The sequence below is a fragment of the Microcaecilia unicolor genome, chromosome 10, assembly GCF_901765095.1.
Source record: "Microcaecilia unicolor chromosome 10, aMicUni1.1, whole genome shotgun sequence".
NCBI classification, from domain to species: Eukaryota; Metazoa; Chordata; class Amphibia; order Gymnophiona; family Siphonopidae; genus Microcaecilia; species Microcaecilia unicolor.
The window spans coordinates 65,689,746-65,707,683 of record NC_044040.1 but is presented as its reverse complement, the minus strand read 5'-3'; the positions used below and the strand labels follow the sequence as shown (position 1 = coordinate 65,707,683).

The following is a 17,938-nucleotide window of genomic DNA, read 5'->3' as shown; positions in this document are numbered from 1 at the left end:
CAGTGATATTCAGGCTCCGATACACAAAGCTTACCATGCTAGGAGCGTCCGATTTTGACCAGTTCAATCCAGTTGCATGTTATTCAGCGTGTAATGCACAAAGAGATCCTGTATAGTTTTTACTGTTCATGGTAGGAGCCAATGAGAACCATATGCAAATGTATTACAATGAGTTGATTGGTATTTAAATGTGCATTCCAAGTGATACGTGGCCAATTCCGACCAATGCACAGAAAGTACATAAGTACATAAGTGTTGCCATACTGGGACAGACCGAAGGTCTATCAAGCCCAGTATTCCATTTCCAACAGTGGCCAATCCAGGTCACAAGTACCTGGCAAGATCAAAAAACAATACTATACATTTTGTGCTGCTTATCCCAGAAATAAGCAGTGGATTTTCCCCAAGTTCATTTTAATAATAATGGCATATGGACTTTTCTTTTAGGAAGCTATCCAAACCTTTTTTAAACACCAATAAGCTAACTGCCTTTACCACATTCTCTGGCAACAAATTCCAGAGTGCCTAACAATTTTACGGGACGTCAGGCACTGTCATAGCAAGACAGTGGCTTCTTGGCCATATTTAAATAGTGTTTGCATGTGTGTGTGTCCTGCACATAACAGCACTGTGAAGAAGTTGTCTCGGAACAAAAAGCATACTGTGGAGGAATGCCCATGATACCTGTAGTTTTGAAAAAAAGCTACACGCAGCTTTTATACATGCACACATAAACAATAAACTCCCCGGGCCATGAAAGCTGGCGTGGCGCTCCAGAAAAAGAAACTTTCATGGCCTGGGTAGTTTATTGCTTATATGTGTGTATGAAAGTCATATGTAGCAGTGGAACGCTGTGGAGGTGCGCCCATAGTACATGCTATTCTGTGCATACTCATAGCATTGATGCTTAGCGAGTGACTGTCCTATGCATACGCTGCTTAGCGTGTGGCTGTTCTATGCATGTGCTGATGTTTTCCATACTGAGATATAGATAGCTATAATGTAAGAAAAATCTGGCATAAGGGTAGTGTCATTTCAAAAGATTTTACACAAACAATGCAGCAGCCAGATTAGTCTACAAGGCTACGAGATTCAAAAGTTCAGCCCCTTTACTTATAAAGTTACACTGGCTCCCAGTCAAAGCTAGAATAACATTCAAACTATGTACATTTGTTTTCAAAACTCTATATGGCTTAACCCCTGATCATATTCAATCTTTAATTGATCTCCCCCTTGGCAATGCTCTCCCTGATTCAAGAGATTGTCAAACCCTCCAGTATCCCAGTTATCTACAAGTCAATCTATATGTCAGGATTCCCTTACTTCTGTACCAAATGGTGACATTGCCGCCCGAAATTCATCACATGGGAACCTAATTATTTGATATTCCAGAAATACCTTAAAGCCTCTCTGTTCAAGCAATTTCTCACGCACGATCATAATTAATTTAAACTCATAATTGTACAATTATTCATGTTCTCAGATCCATTCTAATTGTTATCATACATGGATGACTATAAATTGTTACCTTTTTATGGCTAACATTTGTTTCCATTATTACATATTGTAATACTCAATCCTCATTTAGGGCGTCTTTTACTAAGACGCGCTCATGTTTTTAGTGCATGCTAAAACTGTGGGCACGCTAAACGTTAGAGATGCCAATGTATTCCTATGGGTGTCTCTAACGTTTAGCACGCCCACAATTTTAGCACACGCTAAAAACATGAGCATGCCTTAGGAGTGGAGGAGTAGCCTAGTGGTTAGTGCAGTGGGCTCTAATTCTGGGGAGCTGGGTTCAATTCCCACTGCAGCTCCTTGTGATTCTGGGCAAGTCACTTAACCCTCCATTGCCCCTGGTACAAAAATAAGTACCTGAATATATGTAAACTGCTTTGAATGTACTTGCAAAAACCTCAGAAAAGCGATATATCAAGTCCCATTTCCATTTCCCTATTTGAGATTCAACATGGAATGTTGCTGTTGCTACTATTTGAGATTCTGGAATGTTGCTACTATTTGAGATTCTACATGGAATGTTGAGATTCTGTTGCTACTATTTGAGATTCTGGAATGTTGCTACTATTTGAGATTCTACATGGAATGTTGAGATTCTGTTGCTACTATTTTTCTACATGGAATGTTGCTATTCCACTAACAACATTCCATGTAGAAGCCAGCACTTGCAGATCAGCAACGTGGCGTATGTGCAGGACGTCAGACTCACAGAAACAGAAGCCTGCGCGGCCACATTGCTGATCTGCAAGGGCAGGCTTCTACATGGACTGTTGCTAGTGGAGGAGTAGCGTAGTGGTTAGTGCAGATTCTGATCCTGGGGAACTAGGTTCAATTCCCACTGCAGCTCCTTGTGACTCTGGGCAAGTCACCTAACCCTCCATTGCCCCAGGTACAAATAAGCACCTGTATATAATATGTAAACCACTTTGAATGTAGCTGGAAAAAACACAGAAAGACAGTATATCAAGCCCCATTCCCTTTCCCTAAAAGACACCCTTACTTTGCCATTACTACTTAATGTATACTATCCGCATCACTTTTTGTACTGTTAATTACAATAATTTGTTAGCCACATTGAACCTGATCTATTGGGATATGTGGGATATAAATGAAATGAATAAATAATAGAATGAAGAGTTATATCAACAGTTGGGTAACTGGATTGGCACTGAATCAGAGGAGAATAGAATCTAGTAAACAGAATGTGATGAATTATGAAAACAAAAGGCTTCAGACTCTACATTTACAAATGCTGTGCATGGAAGCTGTATGAAGTGTTTCAAAATGCTCATCAAAGCCAGAGACAGAAAGCAAAAGAGAGTGAGGAAACATTCAGGGCAGATGCTTCATATAGTTCTTATTAAAAAATATTCAGCCTTTGTATGAGTGTGCAGGATGGCTATAGGCTACAATAAGAATACAGATTCTATCTAGCCTTTTAGCCTTCTGGCTTTCATTGATGGTTTCAAGCTCAATATATGATTGCTTTAATATGGCTGAAAATTGAAAACCCTGGCTCTGGGTTATCAAACTTTTTCCCATAGGTATAAACTGCAAGAAAACCTTTGACGAATCAAGATCCACTGTGTTTCACCACAGGCCTAGCCCACAATATAAGAAGCACTGTTTCCTTTTTGAAAAATATATTCCCTGCTTTTAACCTTCAACTTCTATTCATGGCTGGACTTCAATTTGAGATCATCATCCCAGCTGTGTATAGTTCTGTAGAACTCTGATAACCTTTGTGACATTCAACTGGCCCAGGGAAACTGTTTCACGGAATATCTGAAAGCCTCCAGTAGCCGCTATGGGGGAGATTCTATATATGGTGCCTAAAAAATTTGGCGCAATCAGTGCCGACTAAGTGTATTCTATAAGTGGCACCTAGATTTAGGCACTTAGTTGATAACTCAGCGCCTAAAACGTACACATCTCCATTTACACCAATGAAAATGTGACATAAATCCCAGTGCGCAGATTTCAGCGCACTGGGCCATATTCCATAACTGTGTGCGTAAATTTCAGAATGCTCATGAAATGCCTATTTCCTGCCCATAACCATACGTGTAAGAAGTTAGGTGCACTGCATTACAGAATGCGCTTAGCATGTTGTGCACGTAAATTCTAATTATTGCCAATTAGTGCTCATTATTGCTTGTTAAGAGCAGTTATCAATGCTGATTAGCTTGTTAAGCTAATTAAATTAAGTGCGTTGTTATAGAATACGCTTGGATTTCACTGCAGATCCCTAAGCGCGCCATATAGAATCCGGGGGTATATGCCACCCCCACAACATGCAGTATATAGATGAACACAAAGTTGAATGCAGTGGAGTGGCAGTTCTCTCAATGCAGCAGGTGCAGAGAATACAAGTGGGGATGCTGATGCTCCTGCCCTGACGGAAAAGCTTGAACTAAATTGCTCACATAGGCAATGTTACCTAATGAAACATATTCCACCACACCGCAAAAAGAGGTTAAGAATTTTTTGTCCTTGTAGAATCCATTCCTCTGTGGCAAAAAGAAAAGGAAAGGCCGAGGTTTTGATAAGTACATACACATTGCAGTAATAGGACAGACTGAAGGTCCATCAAGCCCAATATCCTATTTCCAAAATTGGCCAATCTAGGTTACAAGTACCTGGCATAATCCCACAAGTAAACAGAATCCTTACTGCTTATCCCAAGAATAGGCAGTGGATTTTCCCCAAGTCCATCATAATAGTTTATAGAGTTTTCTTTCATGAGGTTGTCTGGACCATTTTTTAAACCCTGATACGTTAATGGCTTTTAACATATTCTGTGGCAATGAAATCCAGGGCTTAATCGTTCATTGAGTAAAGAAATATTTTCTCCAATTGGTTTTAAATGTATTATGCTTGGAAAAGTTATCAAGATGCAGTAAAAGGTGAGCTTTTACTGAACCTTGATTTACCACAGGAGTCACCAACCTGCAGTATTTTTGTATCACGGGTTGTTGACTCCCAGTGCTCTGGGGCTGCAGTGTAAAGGGGCCAGCCCAGTTTATTGCAAGGCTGAGATAGGCCTCCTACCTCCAAAGCAGAATGCCCTCTAGGGCTCCCCCCAAGCACCCTCCTATAGCATTCTCTAAACCATTCCCCCTAACCTGACTAGTCCCCCTATAGCTGGTCCCTACCGTGAACCACCCCCCCCAAAGTCTGAAACCCCCCTAATCCCTCCCCCACCCTCAAACCTATGGTACTTGTATTGTTGTTGGATTTTGGATTACAGCACCGAAGAAGACAGAGGTGACTGGGCATCGCTACTGCCCAGACCACTTTTCACCAATGATTCAGGTACTATAGGTCTAGGAGGTGGCTTTGGGATGGATGAGGGAGGTTTCAGGCTTTAAGGAGTGGTTCCTGGTTGGGCCTCTGAATGAGAGTTAGGTTGAGCTATGGTTTAGGGGCCATTTTGGGGAGCATGTGGGGGGGGGGGGTGCCCTAGAAGGGCATTCTGCTTTGAGGTGGAGGGGGCCTATTACAACCTTTTAATAAGCTGATGCTGATCCCTTTACACTGTAGCCCAGGAGCATCAGGTCATGGCTTGGCAGCTCGATGCTTTCAGGTGGTAAAAGTACCCTAGCTTTTGGCTGGGGTAATTATACTAGTTATACCATGGCTTGCAGTGTGCACCCAGTACACACCACAAGCCACAATATAGCATTGAGATAGTCCCGAGCTGCTTTACATACATTTGCATGTTTTGCATCTCATTACTATATACCCTCCGGTGACTTAAATAACACTGCATTAGGGCAAGACAACCTGTGCTAGTGCCCTACAAGTCACGTTAAGGAGCAAATAACCAGGTTATTGCCATAGCACATCTTAATAACTGGCCCCTTTAATAACTCTATGGAGTGTCCCCTAGTTCTTGTACCTTTGGAAAGAGTAAACAAGTGATTCACAACTACCTGAACCCAACTCATCATATTGCAAACCTACTGAATCTTATCTCGTGATCAACTCATGCAACTGAGAGAGGAGGAAAAGCTGAAGCCATATAGAGTCCATTCCATCATACCAAGTCTCTGAGAAAGGAGGAGAAGCTAAAGCCTTGGTAGATCCCATCGCATCATGCCACTGAGAAAGGAAACGTTATTGTAGCTGAGGCTGTGTATTTATTAATGCACATTTGGTTCACCAGAGAGCCTTAGAGTGTGTTCAAAATCTATTTACCACGTTAACCTATGGCTTAATGTGAGCTAAATATATCTGCATATGTTAAGTTCTTCTGTATGTTAAACATTTTTAGTAAACTGAATATGTAAAATAAAACCACTCGATAACTGAAAAAATCTCCAAAACAAACATGATTTTTGGCTATGTACATCCCCAGTTGCAGCCATGATGAAGCTCAACCCCCCAGACCGCTATGATGAAAAGAAGCTGTGATCCTGACCAAACCCATTCCACCATGCTGCAAAATGAGAAAGTGACATAACAGCCAAAGTCAAAAATCATTCTACCATTCTGGAGACATAAAAGGACAAACCACTGAGCTGAACATATACTACCAGGCTCCTGAAAAAGAAACTACAGCCTCCCTGAGGAAGTAGGGATGAGAGAAAGGAGAGGGTGAGAATGTGGCTAAAAGAGGGAAAGACATGGTAAAAAAGTTGGAATGGGTAGTGCAAAAAAGGAAGAGGAAATATGCAAAGAGGGTAAAGTGTAGTGTAGAGAGAAGACCAGTGAGTGTGGGATCGCATATCGCACAGAAAACAGGAGGCTACTAGTAAGAATCATGGGTGAAGGATTAGAGACACCCTAGAAGGCAAAGAAAAATAAAGATGAAGGCAAGAGGTTGGGAAGGAGAGAGTAAAAGAAAAAGTAATGGTGGGTGAAAGGAGATGGGGGCAGGGAGATGTGAGAGATGAGAAAAAGTGAAATAGACAGAGAAAGATGTGGAAAGATGACAAAAGGGACTGGGGAACAAGAAAGAAGACAAACTTGGGAAGAAAGACTGGAGAAAATGAAAACAAAGGAGTTTGGAAAAAATGCAAAGAAAAAAAAAAGTAAATATAAAATCTAAAGATTATGAAGAAGAATAAGAAAAACAGTATTCTAAGAGACATTGATATTCAAAGCGAGTTAACTGGCCAGGAATGGCCACCTACCAGTTAACTTGCGTTTCAGCAGATAACATCATTTTCAGCGGCGATAACCGGTTAATGCCAAAAAATGCTGGCAATGTTGGGAGTGTTCTGGATGCATGACTGCTTAAGTCTTGATATTTGGATTTAACCGGCCAGGCATAGCAGCAAAATAAGATTGCATAAAAAGCAGGCCTAGCTTTACCTGCTAATCCATGACCAGTTAAGTCTGAATATCGACTTAACCGCTCACACGCTAGCTGGCATTGAAAATCCTGGATACTCAATGCCAGTCGCTGGAAATGGCCTGGCACTGAATATCCAGGTTGAATGATGATAGCGGGCAGTCAAAGTTCTGCTCACCGTTGACTGAATATCGGGCAAAATATATTCAAAGAGATGACTGAATAAAGGGAGGAAACAAAGAAAGGAAAAACAAAAGGAATTTTAATCCACAATCATTAAATTACCATTTATTGGAATTATTCTGAGCATAATTTTCATACCTGTTCCCACTGGGACAAGATTTGTGGACACTGAACCAATTTTGAAAGGGAAATAATTCCCATACTTTCTTTTTGAAACTTGTTGTGCGTTCCAAGTACCTGTGGATACTTACACCTGTTTTATTCACTGAATATAACTGCACAGATTTGAAAATACCTGTTATTTTCATCTCTTGACCTAAATAGCCCCCAGAACACCTCCTTTCAATGAAGCTAAAAGCACAATGGAATACTCTTGCAGCTGTACCAACAGAGACCCATTTTCAAACAAACATGCCCTCTCTGTTGCAATTTTGGTTATGTTTTCTCCTTTTATATGTTCATCAACTAATCAAGGTCACACAGAAAAATGTTTATAGTATGAGTCCTTATAAAACAGTTTTCTATCTGGTCCCTGAGACATATGTAGCCAGCCAGGCTTTCAGGATAGCCACAATGAATATGCATGCAAGATTGTCCTGAGCCAGAAATGCATCATAAGTACATAAGTATTGCCATATTGGGACAGACCGAAGGACCATCAAGCCCAGCATCTTGTTTCTAACAGTGGCCAATCCAGGTCACAAGTACCTGGCAAGATCCCAATAAAGTACAATATATTTTATGCTGCATATCCTAGAAATAAGCAGTGGATTTTCCCCCAAGTCCATTTTAATAATGATCTATGGACTTTTCCTTTAGGAAGGCATCCAAAACTTTTTTAAACCCCGCTAAGCTAACTGCTTTTACTATATCCTCTGGCAATGAATTCCAGAGTTTAATTACATGTTGAGTGAAGAAATGTTTTCTCAGATTCATTTTAAATGTACTACTTTGTAGCTTCATCGTGTGCCCCCTAGTCCTAGTAGTTTTTTTGGAAAAAGCAATTCAGGTCTACCTGTTCCACTCCACTCATTATATTACAGACCTCTATCATATCTCTCCTCAGCAGTCCTTTCTGCAAGCTGAAGAGCCTTAACCGATTCAGCCTTTCCTCATAGGGAAATCTTTCCATCCCCTTTATCATTTCCGTCACCCTTCTCTGTACCTTTTCTAATTCCACTATGTCTTTTTTGAGATGTGGTGACCAGAACTGAACACAATATTCGAGGTGCGGACAGACCACATATCCTGTGCTCCTGCCCCATCCACTTTCTAACTGCCAAGCAGGAGAGGCAATGAATGGGGCGTAATTTTGGCAGCCCCGCCTCCTTTATGACCCATGCAGCCGTACCACCTGCACATAACTTGCTATGGCCCAGCATGCATGAGACAGATTTACATACAATGGAGGCAGTGCATGCAAATTTATCGCATGTATGTTCGTTATGGATATCTTGAGAACCTGACTGGCTGTGTTCCAAAGACAGGATTGAGAACCCCCATTATAAAAGTAAGAATCAGGACCTTTATGGATAGTTCAGTTTTTAAAAGGGCGATTATTGTACCCTGCTATGTCTAAAGTTTATAGAGTGAAAATGAAGTCATAATGCCAGGCAGCTGCAAACTATGGGATTTTAATTATTAAAAAAAATAGGACAAAAATGGCAGAGCAAAATAAAAATTATGTGCTAATAGTGTGAGGCAATTGGTCCATTGACATCCTAGCTGTAATAGAATATGTGTCTCAAAGTAATGGTTTATTTTTTAATCTGCCTAGAATACAGTGACAATTCATTTTGCTCTAATTTGCCAGCAGTGTTGTAACACTGCATCAGTAGCTGAAAACTATACAGAAGCTTAATTGCAAACAGCAGTACAAATCTTACTCCTAGCAGTAACTTTGAGTTTCTGAAGAAATGCATTGCCTTGGTGACCACGTCTCACGGTTTTCTGAATGTGTAAACAGCGAAGTGCACCTCACATCAGCCGTGTCCATCAGGTGTCTGAAAGGCTATGGATGATACCAGGATTACTTCCTTGTATGAATATCAACGAGCTGCCTCGATTTCAAACACTCGAGGAAGTCCCCGCTAATCTCCACTTGTCTCCTGTCTCAACAGACTCCTCTACTACCTTATCCCACACTTTCCAGAAACCTAGCAGACTGCGAACGATGCACGAACGGAACGGAACAGAGCTGTGATCTAGGAATTACAAGGCCATAAAATTAAAAGAGGCTTTAACTAGTCAAGTGTTAAACGTCTGAGCAGGCTAATTCATTTGAATATAGCAGATCCGCCTAGTCCTGCCTGTTCATTCACAGCGGTGTCTTCCTAGTGGCAGCTGCTAACTGCTTCCTACTGTAACACCTACCCTAAAGATTCATTTACTGTCATGAATACACCAAGCTACACAGAAAACTACTGTACAAATTCACAGAGGGCAGGCACAGTGTCATGCTGCTACCCTTTCATACCTTATCTGTGACAATAACCCAAACTATATATCAGGGAAAACTGAAAGGTTGACTCTATATTATCCCAGTACAAACTCCCACAGATGCTTCCACGGATTAAGCCTTATCTAGGAAATACCAGTGCAAAAGGGAAAGCCCTTGGTTCATTTTCCACCTCTGTCAAGCGTGCCCTCAAATGCCAGAAGGAAGATAAGGGATGGAGCAGCGGAATTTCAATGGGACTTTTTGAAAAGCTGGCTTTTGTTGTGGTCTAGCATCTCCTAAGCATTTTCCATTTCCCCCTCAAACATTTACAAAAGCTTCCAGTTCCTGCACTGAATCTTCTGGATAGTTCTGGTTTTCGGACTTCACATCCCACTACGTGATGGTGGTGCTTGCAATCCCGGGGCTCGTACAAAATGAGACAGGTAGATGAGGGGGGGGGGGGGGGGAGGGATTTAGGGACAGAAAACCGAGACTGCCTTATCGTGGGCCCCCTTTGGAAATGGAGTTGTGCAAAGACGGTAGAATTGGTTCGGGATCCCGCGCTGCACATATAATCTTTACCCCCCCCCCCCCCCCGCCCTTATGTACTATTTTCCAGAATAAAAAGAGCTCCCTCGTTTTTCCATGGTACAGATCTAAGAAACATTTTTTTTCCAGACGTGCTGTCCCAGTCTGTTCCCATGACAAAAACCTGTTAAAATAAGGAATGAGGACACCTATTTTCACACTTCAGCTAGCACACTCACCAGGCAATTCAGAGCATAGAAGATAGTGAAATGTGTATAACAGTAGCTGCAGAACTAAAGGAAAGTGTTCCACCTACAGACCATCCACATAAGCCAAAGTGGCTGAAAGGATGGCTGTAGAAGGATCATGATTTTTTTAAGGCTGAAAACATTTGTTGGTGTCCCTTCCAAAAATGAAGCTAAGAATCGCCCCCAGTAGTAATTAACCATGTTAATCCTCTTTGTCCTCTCTATAGTGATAAAGAGCACCGTTTTTTATATTTAATTAATGCACGGGATCATTTTGGGAAACTGCTTAATGAGGCTCCAAACACCATTACCGTGAAAATGAGCATTAACACGCCAACCGAGAAGGCTGCTTCGAATGTAGCGAATCCACTTTGTAATTAACCCACTGTGAAATGAGTCGCGTCAGACCGAACTCTCACAGAGGGAACCAGTAGGCATCGGGCACTTTGCCACCGCTGTGCCAAGAGACCACCAACATTTGACATGGTTGGTTCCTGCTCAGCACAGCCCGTCAGTAGCAATACACTTCAGAACCATGCGTTCGACCTCAGTCAACAGCAATGTCAGCTATGGAGCGCAGAACCTTAGAAGCTAAATTATAGGGATTCCTTTCAGGCATAAGACTTAAATCCTTAAAAACAACGGTAACTTATTATTATTTTTAACTTTGGCATAGGGGTTCTCCCTACTAATACTCGTCTTTAACATGCACATTTCTTGAGCACCAATATTTCTGAACAGAGTGACTAAATCCTTGCAGTGTCAAAATATCAAGACTTTCATCCGATGCTTAGACAAAAGGAAAATCCCACACCGCAAAGATTCAACAGTTCTACTATGGATCCCAGAAAATCATTTTTGTTTTCATTCTTTGGCTTGAGACACGTGAAATGATTGTCACTGTGTGCATGCTATGCAAGACCTGAGCAATTAATTTACAAAGTCAGACATGGCAAGAAACTTGCAAAAGAAAAAAGTTTAGACGCTAAGATTTTTTTTTCTTAAAAATGCAAAATCCCCTTCAGACCCATATGATTGCAAATAACATTAGTCTGAAACCGTCCTGCCACAACAAACAGAAACACATTATCTTGAGAAACTACAAGAGTGAAATGCAGCTTGTGTTTTACTTTGCATGCATGACTGAGGATACACAAATGTCTTGAAAGCAACCCACGGGAAGTCTCAGCTGAAAGGGGGAGTGGCAAAGGCACAGAAAACTAGTCCCCCAGCAACTTTTTTTTTTTTTTAAAGCGGTTACACAAAAACCTAGTCTTAAGCGCGTCCCGTTTTGAGCCTAGTGGCTGAGTCGCCGGCAGCACGTTCCAATCCACACACTCACCTGTGAAACTTCATAGAGCAGTTTGTAGCGTTCCTCCCTCTTCTGAAAAGTGCACAGATTGCAGCCCATTCTAGTAAGCACAAACTGAGCACAGCTTCTGATTTTCCCAGAGCAGAAAGGAAAATGCACTGATAGGGAGTCACCCTCCAGACTTGACTACTGTTTTTCATCAGTCACTCCAGCACGGAAACAAAGACACACCGCTGAGATCTTGAAGCAGAAGCCCAGGGGCAGCATGCTCCGCTATCCTTTGCCTAAGTCTCAGGCGCTCACATATACACAGAGTTTCGAGTCAGTTCGTGGCAACACTCCCCCTGTCTCTGCATCAGCGCACATGACTACACAGAATCGGAGCTCATGAATATTAATGGCAACTCATTGATTATTTATGACAGAAAGTGTTAGCTGGGAGGGGTATGGGAGAGCTGCTGTTGATGACAGATGAATATTCACTAATTAAGAAGCAAACGTAGTGCTTGTGTTCCAATACCATCGCTATGTAGTCGGGATCGGAAAGATTAAGCAGGGGGTATTTCAAAGAGGACCAGACACATGTTCCTTAATTTTTAGCAGTTATCATAACCCTCCCTCCCCCCCCCCCCCCCCAGCCAAGAATTTCTGAGACACTAAAGAGGAGGACTTGAAATAGCATATTTGGATTATTCCACTATTACTTGTGTCAGATTGTGAGAGATTAGTTAGAAATCACTCTTAAGAGCAAAATAATGAAAAAGATGGATTAACCCTTAGTTGGGACCTTCAAAACAATCAGCTGACATACCTTACCCTTATAGAATGTAATTATGCTATAATTAACTTTCCTCCCCCTTAGGTCCCTAGAACTTTTCCATCCTCTTTACATCATTTAGGGCCCCTTATACTAAGCCATGTAGGCACCCACGCATGCCCAACGCATGCCAAATAGGAGTTACCGCCCGATTACCATGTGGCCCTTGTGGTAATTTCAATTTTGGCGTGCGTCCGCTTCACGCGTCTGAAAAATATTTTTTATTCTCTCGTGCATGCCAAGTGGCATCTGAAGTGCGTAGGTCATTACCACCCAAATTCTTTACCGCTAGGTCTATGGCTTGTGGTAAGGTCTCAGACCCAAAATGGACGTAGGGCAATTTTGATTTTGCCGTGTGTCCATTTTTGGAAAAAGAAAAAGGCCTTTTTTACAGGTGCGCTGAAAAATAATTCTGCATGCACCCAAAACCTGCACCTACACTACCGTAGGCCATTTTTCTGTGCGCCTTTGTAAAAGGACCCCTTAGGTTGTTAACACTATTCCCTCCTCCGCCTTTTCTCTGGCATCATCATCTTCCCTTTCCAGCACCCTCCGTAATCCCGCATGCTACTGCATCTTCCTCCTCCTGTGATATCAGAACTGCAGGTGGGGCCCACAGCAGGGGTGAAGCCAGACTACAGATTTTGGGTGGGCCTAGGCAAGAAGTGGGTGGGCACCAAGTGTTCTCCCCCCCCCCCCCCAAAAAAAATATATATCTCAGCAGGTGGGAAAACGCTGCTTTCCACCTTTTCAGTCTGCAGCAGGCATGTGCAGAAAACAGCATGAGCAGGTGCCGGTATCATGGACAGTACTGTTTTCATTACCATCGAGGGGAAGTCTTCAGCTGGCTGAGCTTGGGATCCCCACCAGCTACCACCAAATGTGTGCTACTGTTGAGTGGGCCTGAGCCCTAAGTTGGTGGGACCTGGCCCACCCAGGCCCACCTGTGGCTAAGCCACTGCCCCACAGTTGCCTGACTTCTGCTGGTCCTGTACTTTCTGATTTCATATGGAAACCAGCAGGGAAGGAGGCAATCACTGCTCACTGAGACCTCCTGCTGGCCAGAAATTACAGAGGCGATGGGAAGATGAAAAAGGATAAGGCTTTGCAGCAGCAGTGGCCCATCTCCTGTCTGTTGATCCTTTCCCCATCCCAGTCATGCAGTATCCTAGCACCTAAACTTCAGCAAACTTTTCAAAATTAACCCCAGTGTGTGCACTTTTTCCTGATTGTGCACACAGGCACAAATCATTATACACGAATGAACTATCATGCATGAGTGAGCATGCATATATGGCACACAAATTTCCACCCACAAAATTGTGCATTGTCTTGAGATATGTGCACAACTGAATTTGTTAATGAGCCAATTTGTGCTAATAATTGGGTGCTAACAATCAATTACTGGTGTTAATTGGCAACAATTTGGATTTGCACACGCATCTTGCTATTCTATAAAGATCTGCATGCAAATCTTATAGCATACAACTCAAAAGGGGGTGTGGCCATATACAGGTCAGGGGGGTTCGCGAAAGATGCACACAGTATTATTCAATGCCGGGAAACCATTCATAAAAAATGTGCCAGCATTTACACCAGGTTTCAGCTGGTATAAATTCTCACAGCCAGTTTTTGGAGAGGAAATCAGCTCTAAGCGCTATTCTATAAACAACACCCAATAATAGCACTCCACGTGGATTTTTTTCAGTGCCACTTTCTGAGTACCGTTTACTCAATCTAGTCCTAAGTGCATATAGCATGCACTCTTTAAGAAAAATGCACACTATCCCCCAAATTCTATGCAAGTTGCTAAAAACTGAGTGCACAAATTTGGGCATGTGCCCAATTTGCATGCACAATTTAATTGAATAATGAGCTAATTAGCACTGATAATGGGCTTCTTAACAAGAAATTAGTGCTAATTGGATTTAATTAAAAGTTATGTGTGTAAATTTAGGCACAGGTGCAAAAAGGGGGCATGGCCATAGGAGGGTCATGGGCAGATCAGGGGAGTTTCCATAATTTATGCACATTGTTATAGAATAAAGGGGATCTGTGCCTATTTTAGGCATAGGGATTTACACCAAGGTTTAATTGGCGTAAATGGTCATGCCTAAATATAGTCGTGGCTCCCGGCACTAAACGCTATTCTATAAATGGTGCTTAACTTAAAGTGCCATTTCTAGAATAGCGCTAAGCACCTTTTTTCAGTACTGATTCATTAGGTGCCATTTATAGAATTTAGTCATTTAGGCAAATTGGACTGGATTCTATATATCATGCCTAAACATTTGGCGCCAAAATGAAATTCACTTGTGCATTCTATAAAGTATGCCTTAACTTAGGCATACTTTATAGAATATGCCTAAATTTCCATGAAGTTTATAGAATATGCCAGCCACCAGTCCACGTGACTAAATTTAGTTGCGGCCAAATTAGGTGTGGAGCAGGTGTATTCTATAACAACACAAATATATTTCAGATAGGCCCATGATCCTCCCATTCCACACCTATGGCCAAGTCCCCATTTCAACTATGCAACTTAGAATTTAAGTGCACCATGTTACAGTATACACTTAGCAAGTAATGCGTGTAAATTATAATTAATGCCAATTAGTGTTAATAGTCTACTTATTTTCGAAGGAGAACAAATCGGGAGATGGCTGGCCTTCTCCTAAGGCTGGCCAAATCGGTATAATCAAAAGCCGATTTTGGCCATCTTCAACTGGTTTCCATCGCAGGGCCGGCCAAAGTTCAAAGGAGTGTTTCAGCATTGTACCGAAGGCGGGACGGGGCGTGGTTAAGAGATGGCCGGCCTCGGCCAATAATGGAAAAAAGAAGGCCAGCCCTGACGAGCATTTGGCCGACTTTACTTGGTCCCTTTTTGTTCATGACCAAGCCTCGAAAAGGTGCCCGAACTGACCAGATGACCTTACTCCCTCAGTGGTCACCAACCCCTTCCCACCCCCCAAAGAAATTTTAAAACATTTTTTTGCCAGCCTCAAATGTCATACCCAGCTCCATCACAGCACTATGCAGGTCCCTGGAACAGTTTTTAGTGGGTACTGCAGTGCACGTCAGGCAGGCGGACCCAGGCCCATCCCCCTCCTACCTGTTACACTTGTGGTGGTAAATGGGAGCCCTCTAAAACCCACTGTACCCACATCTAGGTGCCCCCTGTTACCCTTTAAGGGCTATGGTAGTGTTGTACAGTTGTGGGTAGTGGGTTTGGGGGGGGCTTGGGGGACTCAGCACCCAAGGTAAGGGAGCTATGCACCTAGGATCAATTTGTGAAGTCCACTGCAGTGCCCCCTAGGATGCCCGGTTGGTGTCCTGGCATGTGAGGGGGACCAGTGCACTACAAATGCTGGCTCCTCCCATGACCAAATGGCTTGGATTTGGCCGGGTTTGAGATGGCTGCCATTAGTTTCCATTATTGGCAAAAACCAATGGCGGCCATCTCTAATGCCGGCGATCTCTAAGGGCAGCCCAAATGTTGAGATTTGGCCGGCGCCAACCATATTATCTAAACGAAAGATGGCCAGCCATCTTGTTTCGATAATACAGTCAGTTACGCCGCTTAACGGGGCCATCATTAGAGATGGCCGCCCTAATAGATGGCCGCCCCCGTTCAATTATGCCCCTCTATGTCTCGTTAGTTGTTAACATCCAATTATCAGCGCTGATTAGTTTGTTAACCAATTATCTCACATAATATATAGAATCCCGGGGATAGTGCACAGTCTTACCAGTGAATATTTGTTTCAAATGATAGCCTATCCTTAGTCCAGCCCTGCCGTAATGTGATGGCATTAGCTCATAGCAGCCGCTAGGATGGTTTAGTAAACAGGGGGTTAGTTTGTTTGGGTTGTTTAAAATTTTAGCACATGCAAATCAATTGTACGCATGTAAACTTATGAATTAGCATGCATACAATTGATTCTAATATACCTAAAATATTTTATTACAACAAATGTGTGAAATGAACTGAAACATACACCTAAAATCAGGAAAAATTCTGAAAACAAACCAAAAATATTTTTGGGTCGTGCATAACCCTAGAAAATTGACATAACAAGTTAAGGACAGAGAATAGGGATAGGGGGAGGTTGAAATAGGGATTTGTGAGAAAAGATGGAAAAATGGAAGGAAAGCGCAACTAGAAAGAGAGAATCTGGGTAGGGTGAAACTTTGGAGAAAATAGGATAGGGAGAGAGATGAAGAAGTAGGTATGAGGTGATACTTCAGAGGAGAAGATGGAGTTATGAAAAACAATTCAGAGGTGGAAGGGAATGGAGGAGGTAATGAGGGAGGAGAATTAGGGTGGGGTTAGAATGGGACAGGGACAAAAAATGGAGACAGAGAAGAGATGAAAAGAGGAGAAAATGGGTAGTAGGATGAAATGCCGGAAACGATGGGAAGGGAGTGGGTTAAGGTAAATGAGTTTCTGTGTGGTTGCCATGTTAGTCTCCTAAAGTGCCCAACATAAAAGTTAAAAAAATATAAATCATAATTAATTTTATAAAATATGACATTTATATGTTTCCTTAGCTGGCAACCAGTTAAAGGCAGATCACAAGACTATATCTGGGTTAATACCTTTTGATATAGACTAATGTAATACACATTTCTTGATTAGCCAACATTCCCATTTTCAAGTTAGAAGACAGAGAGGAAAATATAAATTCCCTGATACTCAGCCACTATGCTCAGCGTTTGATTTAAAAGTGGGCTAACACAGGGGCCCTTTTACTAAGCCACGTAAGTGTCTACATGCGCCCAACATGTGCCAAAATGGAGTTACCGTCCAGCTACCACACGGCTCTTGTGGTAGTTTCATTTTGACGCACATCCAATATGGGCGTCCGAAAAAGAATTTTTATTTTCAGATGCATGTATCGTACGCATACCAAGTGGCACTTGACACACATTGGTCATTACCGTCCAGTTATCGCATGAGTCTTTACCGCTAGGTCAAAGGCTGGCGGTAAGGTCGCAGACCCAAAATGGATGCGCGGCAATTTTGATTTTGCCGCACATCCATTTTCGGCAAAAATTTAAAAAAAAACACCTTTTTACAGGCGCGCTGAAAAATGGATGAGCGTGCACTCAAAACCCGTGCCTACACTATCGCAAACCATTTTTCAGCGCACCTTAGTAAAAGGACCCCACAATTTTTATACCTGGATTCAATGCTGGTTTCTGGATACTGGTAGATGCTGAACATTCAACAGTTACCTGGGTATCCCTGATATTCAAACTGGTACCTGGATAAAATTAGGACAGCCTTTTTGCTGTCCTAACTTTACCCAGGTACTTACCTGGTTAGCAGACTAAGTAGAAACGCAACCCAGGCTCTGCTCCAGCACTAACCAGGCAGTGCCAGGATGATCAGAAAAGCGTTTGTGCAGCGCTGCGTATGCCTTGTAGTGCTATGGAATTGCTAAATAGTAGTAATAGTAGTTTTCAGTAGCATTATTTGGATAATACTTCTGAAAATTCAGGCATGGACATGGTCAGCATTACTTATCCAGATAGGAGCTGATCCTACCTAAATAAGTGCTATTAAATTTGAACTAAAAAATTATGTGAG

The 17,938-nt window shown here is 42.3% G+C and overlaps 1 protein-coding gene across 1 annotated transcript in view; it reads right to left on the bottom strand.

The window, feature by feature from the left end:
• Positions 1 to 17,938, bottom strand: part of PDZRN4 (PDZ domain containing ring finger 4) — an 825,447-nt gene that overhangs the window by 332,486 nt on the left and 475,023 nt on the right. The gene's annotated exons all lie outside the window — the stretch shown is intronic.